The sequence below is a fragment of the Zootoca vivipara genome, chromosome Z (genome assembly GCF_963506605.1).
Source record: "Zootoca vivipara chromosome Z, rZooViv1.1, whole genome shotgun sequence".
Taxonomy (NCBI): domain Eukaryota; kingdom Metazoa; phylum Chordata; class Lepidosauria; order Squamata; family Lacertidae; genus Zootoca; species Zootoca vivipara.
In genome coordinates, this window is record NC_083294.1 from 46,768,887 (window position 1) to 46,778,642 (window position 9,756).

Consider the following 9,756-nt stretch of genomic DNA (forward strand, 5'->3'; position numbering starts at 1 on the left):
AATTAAATTTCACGATCTTTTTATTTTTTCTGTTTGCAAGGTGCAGAAGCTGACTTCAGACATGGTCACCAGCTTGTCAGGGCCATTGTCACTTATTTGCAATGGGCATTGAAAATGGGTTTGTCTGAAGGACTGAGTTTTGGATGTTCTGCCTTTTGTTTATCAACCTCTGGTGGGTGGTGCTATAGTTGTACAGAAGCTCATCACTCATGGACCACCAAACTTGTTCAGCATTTAGCCTATTGTGAGGATTCTCCCAAATCAATTACATTATGTACAATGTTTGTTAAAGCCTGTTTGGTCTTAAAACAGGATGTGAAACTTAATGAGCTGATGAGAGAATCATGGGTTTGGCACAAGCTTGTAATTTATGGATCAAAAGGGGCTGAATGTTACACTCCCATCACTTTTTAGCATATTTCTGTTACCATATCCAAGTGTTGCTATAGTTTTTAATATCAGTAATTTTGGCAGTATCGTTGGGAAGTATTCCACCTTTCCCCTCAATTGCGTTTTGATTGTCTTTTGTTAGAGATGCAGCTCTTATTTGCCAATTACTTCTGGTCATAATGTCAGTAAGATTGCAGCAGGCTGCTGTTTATAAAATGGTTAAAACCCTCCCAGTAGCCTTGTTTCTTTTAATCGTACCCTTCACTGGCACATAGCTCTTCCCCTTTCTTCTTGCTCTTTTCTCAGCCAACACTTAATTCTCATGGTTTTGTATTTTCTGCTTGAAATAGGCTTGCCATGAAGCTGTTTCTGCCTCACAAAGAATATCCATGTGCATTGGCAATTCAGAGGCTTTTGAGGTATATGGGGAGTTATTACCAGTACTACCATTTTCCAAATGGGGAGAAACTGTCTCTTCTGAAAACATGACACAGGAATAAGACAACATGCCGAGGAGCTCCTAGTCATTTGAATATTCTTGTTCTATGAAAAGGCAATCAGAGCATTATTTGCATAAGCAACAGATGCAGGATACTAGTTTGTACACTTGTATTGTTCCTTTGCACAGGTGCAATTTTGAGGTGGCAGGAGAGCTTCATTTGTTGGTCACACCTTTTTTTGAGACACCATCCACTTAAACACACTGCTTTTGTGATGGTGGTTATTACATTTTGTTTAAACACACTGGGCAATTTTAACAGAAAGTTGGTTATGAATATTCCTTCATCATAAATTTAAAATGCACACATTGAAAATTGATTGCAGATGTACATCAGCCCGATATCAATACCAGGAAAGATTCTATTTTTTAAAAAATATTTTTTATTAAACATTTTATAACAAACAAAAAATACAAAAAATACAAAAAATACAAAGAACATCATTACAACAAAAAAAAACATCAATACAAACAAAAACATAAACATATCATCTTTAATCAACTTTTTAAATCATTGTCTTTTTGGCTTCCCCAACTCCCCACTATCTGATTTTCATTTTGAATATCACTGTAGCAGTTTCTATTTCATCTCTTTTACTTCCTTCATACTATAATCTCCTTAGTTCCTCTTAATCTCATCTTTATATTTGCGTATCAAATTTTTCAACCTTATAAACTCCTCTTATCTCCCTATTGCCTTAACTTCTGTATTTCCCTAGATATTCAGATTTTCAACTTTCAAAAGTAATTCCCTATATATATTTTAAACTTTCTCCAGTCTTCCTCCACTCTTTCCCCTGCTTGATCTCGGAGTCTTCCTGTCAGCTCTGCCATTTCCATAAAGTCCAGCATTTTCATTTGCCATTCCTGTAAAGAGGGCAGTTTAACATTGGAAATCAGTTGATTCAATCTTTGATAGTAGGTTTTTTCAAGTGACATGACAAGGAGCGATAATATTGTGCAGGATATTCTGATGTCCTATATTGCTTTGGTATTAAACAGACAAACAGCTGTCCGATCTTAAAATAAATTGTCCCAATATGAGAAGGTTATTGGAGATAGATGTGTTATCATTTAGTTGTGTCCGACTCTTCGTGACCCCATGGACCAGAGCACGCCAGGCACTCCTGTCTTCCACTGCCTCCCGCAGTTTGGTCAGACTCATGTTTGTAGCTTCGAGAACACTGTCCAACCATCTTGTCCTCTGTCGTCCCCTTCTCCTTGTTCCCACAATCTTTCCCAACATCAGGGTCTTTTCCAGGGAGTCTTCTCTTCTCATGAGGTGGCCAAAGTATTGGAGCCTCAGCTTCAGGATCTGTCCTTCCAGTGAGCACTCAGGGCTGATTTCCTTCAGAATGGATAGGTTTGATCTTCTTGCAGTCCATGGGACTCTCAAGAGTCTCCTCCAGCACCATAATTCAAAAGCATCAATTCTTTGGCCATCAGCCTTCTTTATGGTCCAGCATACATCACTACTGGAAAAACCACTTCCATACATCACTACTGGAAAAACCATAGCTTTAACAATACAGACCTTTGTTGGCAAGGTGATGTCTCTGCTTTTTAAGATGCTGTTTAGGTTTGTCATTGCTTTTCTCCCAAGAAGCAGGCGTCTTTTAATTTCGTGACTGCTGTCACCATCTGCAGTGATCAAGGAGTCCAAGCTCTCACTGCCTCCATTTCTTTCCCTTCTATTTGCCAGGAGGTGATGGGACCAGTGGCCATGATCTTCGTTTTTTTTGATGTTGAGCTTCAGACCATATTTTGCACTCTCCTCTTTCACCCTCATTAAAAGGTTCTTTAATTCCTCCTCACTTTCTGCCATCAAGGTTGTGTCATCTGCATATCTGAGGTTGTTGATATTTCTTCCGGCAATCTTAATTCCGGCTTGGGAATCATCTAGTCCAGCCTTTCACATGATGAATTCTGCATATAAGTTAAATAAGCAGGGAGACAATATACAGCCTTGTCGTACTCCTTTCCCAATTTTGAACCAATCAGTTGTTCCATATCCAGTTCTAACTGTAGCTTCTTGTCCCACATAGAGATTTGGTCTCTGGTTCCTCTGCCCCTTCGAAATCCAGCTTGCACTTCTGGGAGTTCTTGGTCCACATACTGCCTAAGCCTGCCTTGTAGAATTTTAAGCATAACCTTGCTAGCGTGTGAAATGAGCGCAATTGTGTGGTAGTTGGAGCATTCTTTGGCACTGCCAAATAGCCAAATAGCAAACATGCGCTGGATTATGGAGAAAGCTAGAGAGTTCCAGAAAAACATCTACTTCTGTTAAATTGACTATGCAAAAGCCTTTGACTGTGTCGACCACAGCAAACTATGGCAACTTCTTAAAGAAATGGGAGTGCCTGATCACCTCATCTGTCGCACTGGTTGATGATCCCTGGCGGGCTAGGGACAAAGGTGAGAGCTGTTTCCTAGTTCTGCTGGATCTCTCAGTGGCTTTTGACACTGTCAGGGAATGTTCTTGCAGTGAACATTCCCTGACTATTTGACTGGAGAGGCACCAAGGCTCAGACAGCATCCTAGAGCCATTACTGCAATCTGAGACAGACACCCAGGGGGAGGGGTTGGGAGAAGTGTCCAGTGGGGAGATGGCCCGCCCTTTCAAGTTTGCGCCTGAATTGAGACATTCCAGAGCAGGCAAACGTAAAGGGAGGCCCCGGTTATTATGCTGGGGAGGAGCAGGCAAGGGGCATTGGGGGAATCTTCGTCAGACTGAGCAGACATTTTTTCTTGAAACTGTATTGCGCTGTATATATCATGCACAAATAAAAGTCTTAAAGACAGAATGGCTGTGGAACTCGTCTCTCACGAGTAGCCAGAAGCTATCTGTGATAGACACCATCGACCATAACATTCTTCTGGACCGTCTAGAGGGGTTGGGAGCTGGGGGCACTGTCATACAGTGGTTCTGCTCCTTCCTCCTGGGCCGTGTTCAGAAAGTGGTGGTGGGGGGATGAGTGCTTAGACCCCTGGGCTCTCACTTGCCTCAGGGTTCTGTCCTCTCCCTCATGCTTTTTAACATCTACATGCAGCTGCTGGGAGAGTGAAGGCGGTGAAGGTCCTGTGTGAGTGTCTGGAGGTGGTTGGAGGTTGGATGGTGGCTAACAGATTGAGGTTGAATCCTGACAAGACAGAAGTACTGTTTGTGGGGGGCAGGAGGTGGGCAGGTGTGGAGGACTCCCTGGTCCTGAATGGGGTAACTGCCCCTGAAGGACCAGGTGTGCAGCCTGGGAGTCATTTTGGACTCACACCTGTCCATGGAGGCGCAGGTTAATTCTGTATCCAGGGCAGCTGTTTTCCAGCTCCATCTGGTATGCAGGCTGAGACCCTACCTGCCTGCAGACTGTCTCGCCAGAGTGGTGCATGCTCTAGTTATCTCTCGCTTGGACTAGTGCAATGCGCTCTACATGGGGCTACCTTTGAAGGTGACCCGGAAACTACAATTAATCCAGAATGCGGCAGCTAGACTAGTGACTGGGAGTGGCTGCTGAGACCACATAACACCGGTCCTGAAAGATCTTCATTAGCTCCCAGTACGCTTCCGAGCAGAATTCAAAGTGTTGGTGCTGACCTTGAAAGCCCTAAATGGCCTCGGTCCAGTATACCTGAAGGAGCGTCTCTACCTCCATCGTTCTGCCCGGACACTGAGGTCCAGTGCCGAGGGCCTTCTGGTGGTTCCCTCGCTGCGAGAAGCCAAGTTACAGGGAACCAGGCAGAGGGCCTTCTCGGTAGTGGCACTCGCCCTGTGGAACGCCCTCCCACCAGATGTCAAAGAGAAAAACAACTACTGTACCAGACTTTTAGAGGACATCTGAAGGCAGCCCTGTTTAGGGAAGCTTTTAATGTTTAATAAATTATTGTATTTTAATATTTCTGCTGGAAGCCGCCCAGGGTGGCTGGGGAAACCCAGTAAGATGGGTGGGGTATATTATTATTATTATTATTATTATTATTATTATTATTATTATTATTATTAAAAAGCTGCCGCAGAAAACTAAGCCTGGGACGCTTGGGGAACCGTGTTTTGGGACATTCAGACGGGCTGGTTCTTCTCAGGAGAGAGTCTATGTCTGCATATCTGGACACAGAATCTGGCGACCGTCCTGGTTCTCTTCTGGTCTTTACCTAACAGGACCAGGTCGTATATTTTCTTTTCTGGGTGGCTTACTGACCTCGCCAGTATGGGGTCCAAGATCTCCCTGCGTGACTCTTCATAGAAGGGCCATCTAAAGAAAAGGTGCTCTGGGCTTCCTATTTCCCCTAATGGGCAGGCACAGAGTGTTTGAGCATATGGAATTTTTTGTAGGATCCTTGCAAGACAGGCAGGCCCTTGCCAGAAGTGTAGGAGGGCTCTGAGAAATTTGGATTGTACGCGCTCCAAGGGAGAGAAGGAAGAGGAGGGCGGACCCAGAAAGGCTCTGTAGAGGAGCTGAGCCAGCGTTTTGGCCTTAAATAGCTTAAGGGCCGCAGGAACAAAAAAAACCCCTTGTGTTCTAAAAAAATTGAGGATGCAGTTTGCGGTTTTTTCGGCTGAGCTCCCGATAGAATTTATGTGAAGGTTGTTGGATCCTGAGGCCTGTACCACCATTCCGAGGTATTTGTAATTTGTAACTTGTTCTAATTTGTGGCCTTGAAGTTCCCTGCTTCTGAGGTGTGATTTTTCCCCCAAAGGGTATTATCTTGGTTTTTTGGTACAGTCATACATCGGTTTAAGTACGCCTCAGTTTGAGTATTTTCAGTTTAAGTACTCCGTGGACCTGTCTGGAACGGATTAATCCACTTTCCATTACTTTCAATGGGAAAGTTCGCTTCAGGTTAAGTACGCTTCAGGTTAAGTACAGACTTCCAGAACCAATTGTGTTTGTAAACCGAGGTAGCACCGTAATTGATTTTAAGGCGTTCTGTTTCGCAGTATGTAGCAAGCTTCCTTAGTGCCGGTTTGAGTCCCCTAGGGGTTCTGGATAGGATTACTGCGTTGTCGGCATATAATAAACCAAATTGTGCCGGTTTGCGAGCTTCGGTGGATGGAATGCTAAATCATTTAATGCGGCTACTAAATTATTTAAATAAAAAATGAATAGTAGTGGGGCCAGAAGGCACCCTTGTCTGACACCGTTATAGGTTTTAATGGGATCTGTTAGTTAGATGTCCTAGGTGGCTGCACCTAACTCTGAGGGCCGTGTTTGCGTGCAGTGCCTGAATTAATAGCAGAAGCCGTTTATCAATTGTGGTGCCCTGCAGTCTGTCCCAAAGTCTGGTTCTGGATACTGTATCAAAGGCTGCTTTTAAGTCCATGAAGGCGGCATAAAGTGAGGCCTGCCCTCTTGATTTGTACTTGTCTATAAGATGTTGTAGCGTTAGACAATGATCTGTCGTGGACCTGCCAGGTCTGAAGCCTGCTTGTTCGATTGCCAGGACGTCTTCCATCTCTAACCAATCTGTAAACTTGTTAAGTACAGTGGTGCCTCGCTAGACGAATTTAATTCGTTCCACGGGTCTTTTCTTATAACGAAAAAATTCATCTAGCGAATCCCATAGGAATGCATTGAAATTTTTTTGGAATTTTTTTTTGCCCATAGGAACGCATTAATTGAATTTCAATGCATTCCTATGGGAAACCGCGATTCGCTAGACGAAAATGAATTTGTCTAGCAAGGCAACCTCCACTAGAAAAAACCTTTTGTTAAGCGAAAATTTCGTTAAGCAGGACATTCGTTAAGCGAGGCACCACTGTAGGTGCTTTGCGTAGAGCTTACTGGTTATGCTTAATAAGCTAATTGGCCTGTAGTTCGCTGTGTCCCTTCTGTTACCCTTTTTGAAGAATGCATCTATTATGGCTGTTCCCCAGTCCCTAGGGATACGGGCAGTGTCGTCTATGTGCGTGAAGAGGACGGCTAAAAATGGTGCCCACCAGTCCGCTTGTGCTTTAATTATTTCTGGCGTTATGCCATCTAGGCCCGGGGCTTTGGCCGTTTTCAGTTGGTTGATATAGGCTTTCACTTCAGTTACTGAAACTGGGGGCCATTTTGCCAGTTATTCTATTTTGTGGATCTAGGGTGGGGGTTCAACGTCCTCATACAGAGCTTGAAAAAATGATACCCAGAGATTAGGTGGAATTTGTGAGGTTAGGGGAGAGTTGGTGAGGTTAGGGGAGAGTTGGTCTTGCAGGTGCCAGAGGCCGCCAGTTTCCAAAATAATGTCTGGTCTTTGGATTTTGCCACACTGATTACAGCGCTGATTACAGCATTTTCTGCTGTAAGCGTTCTTTTGTTGAATTATTAGCTTTTTGTACTCTTTTTTTTGGGGGGGGGTGCGGACAGCATGGTAGGCTTGCTGTCTGTCTGCCTTTTCGGCTATCAGGGCAGCTTTATATGTATTTCGTAGGGCTCTCTAGGCTTCCAGGCAGGTGTGGTCAAACAAGGGTTTATTTGATATTGGTGGTTTATTTGGCTTTTTTTTTTCTGAGGTGTTGAATAAATGCGATTTTAATTGTTGGAGTAGGCTCTCATACACAGTGATTGGGTCCTCGGGCTTGGGGTTGACCCCGGAGCCATTTAAGATTGTGCGAAGTTTTTCAGGGGTTAGGATCTCCTTCAATTTGGAATCAAGGGCAAAGGTCCATTTGACTCTGCAGTCAGGTCACTCTAAGGCAGAAATCTCAACAGGGTATACAGGGTATATTGTCCTGAGAAAGGGTGACTCGGTTTTAGGAGACACCTACAGGTGCAAAGGGAAATGGTCCCCCTTGATGAATGGAAGTACTTTTAAATTTTCTATTTTTGGTAATAGTTCTTTATCTGCCAACATGTAGTCGATTGTGCTGGTTTTTGCCCCGGACATGTATGTGAATTCCCCAGGGATGTCACCTCTGGTACACCCATTTAGGATATGGAGACTTAGCTGTCGGGAGAATTTGAAGAGACAGGCTCCAGCGAAATTTGAGTGTTGGTCCTTTGACTGCCTTGGTGGTTGGAAAATTTCTGGGCCGGAGGCATCTGGATAACCGATTTTGTGCCTGCATTTAATCTCGAAACTGGGGTCATCTGGCCCTAACTTTGCGTTTAGGTCGCCCACCAGTAGGACTTTCGCTCCCGGGAAATCTGCTTGCAGTGTCCTGACATATGAGTCCAATCTTGTCCAATTGCTCTCAATGTTGATTTTTTTGGTGGTTGGGGAAATATAGACATTGATGAATAAAAGACTACAGTTTTTCCAAGAAATAAGTAGGGCCATTGCAAGTTGATCTAGCGGAGACAGTTCCTTTAAGTATAATGAGATCAAAATGCATAACCCCCTTTGAGCCTCCCTGGGCCTCTGCCTGCGACCTCTCCCACTGCATATGTGAAGTAGCCTTCCAGTGATGGATTTTCGGCTGCCCACGTCTCTTGGAGAGCGATGATATTAAAATTTTGACGGTAGAATGGAATGTTGGTAGAGTGGGATATGCATCTGGCCCAGCTGGCTACGTTCCAGGAGAGGATGTTTAAAGCAGTAGTTTTTTTCTGAGATTTTTTATTTCTGGTGCACTCAGCTGTTTTCTGCAACTGAATCCTTTGAACCTCATTCTTCCTGTAACGGGCAAAGCAGACAATTATATCATTGGGAAGTACCCTCAGTTTGGGTCTGAGTGCTTTGTGTGCCTGTTCAAAACCAGCTGCAGAGATTATGAGGTCTGGAAGCATTGATTTAAAGCCATGAGGCAATAAAATGTGCAGGATCATTTCCTTCCATGCCCTGTTCAAAAGAACGAAAATGTAAAATTATTCTCCTATTTCAATTTTCTGCATCTCCAGGCATGTTGCACGTATCTTTTTCTAATTATTTGATCTTTTTGTAATGGATTTGGCTTAATTCTTTTGTTGTTTTCTGTTAAAGAATCAAGCCTTGTGTTAAGTTCTGTCAGTTTTGTTTCCATTGGAAGCATTAGTTCTTTTCAAATATTTTTAATAAGTTCCTTTATAGCATCTTGTTGTGCTGCAAATTATTCTCTAAGTTATTGCTTCCATGTTCTTTCTCAAGCAAGGAAGAGGCCTCTTTTGAGGGTGGCGCCATCTTGGCTGCTGCCTCCATTATTGTCCTCATCGCTGCCTTCTCTCAGGCAGGAAGAATTGAGAGGTGTCTTTTATTTTCAGCTTTTCTGAATGCTTTTGCGTTCCCCTCTCCTTTCTTCAAGGTTTGGGGTTTTTTAGGCAGCAGGGGCTTTTGTTCCAAGCTGTTTTTCTGGGCTTTGGAGCAGAGTTTAGAGCAGAGCTTTCCAAACTGTGTGTCATGATATGTTAGTGTGTCGGCTGCAGTGTGTAGGTGTATTACGTGAATGCTCCCCATGCTCCTCCCAGGGCTGGAAGGGGGTTAGTTTAACCTCTGGTTTGTTGGTAAAACTGAATTACCATGTCGTGAAATGATGCATGTCTAAAAATGAAAAGTTTGGAAAGCTCTGAGTTTAACTGGCCTTCTTATTTCCATCGTGGTCATTCCCCCAACTGGCTGAAGAATTGATGGTTTCTTCCCCCGCTATCCTTAGGACACTTTGAGGCAGTCCATGCTCTGTTCATCTAGACACTTTTTTCGTCAGGTAAGTGAACTTGTGTACATCAGGTCAGATGCTTGAAGGAAAATAACTTGAATCCCGCTTCCACCTTTCCTTTGTACAGCTCAGTTGTCACTCAGCTGCTGTGCTTTGTAGATTGCCTGTTAAAAGGAGAGTCATGAACATCAGTTTAAATCAGGCATAGGCAAACTCCGGCCCCCCAGATGTTAGGGACTACAATTCCCATCATCCCTAGCTAACAGGACCAGTGGTCAGGGATGATGGGAATTGTAGTCCCAAACATCTGGAGGGCTGGAGATTG

The 9,756-nt window shown here is 43.8% G+C and overlaps 1 protein-coding gene across 4 annotated transcripts in view; it reads left to right on the forward strand.

The window, feature by feature from the left end:
- KLHL13 (kelch like family member 13) overlaps window positions 1-9,756 on the forward strand; it is a 94,444-nt gene that overhangs the window by 17,143 nt on the left and 67,545 nt on the right. The gene's annotated exons all lie outside the window — the stretch shown is intronic.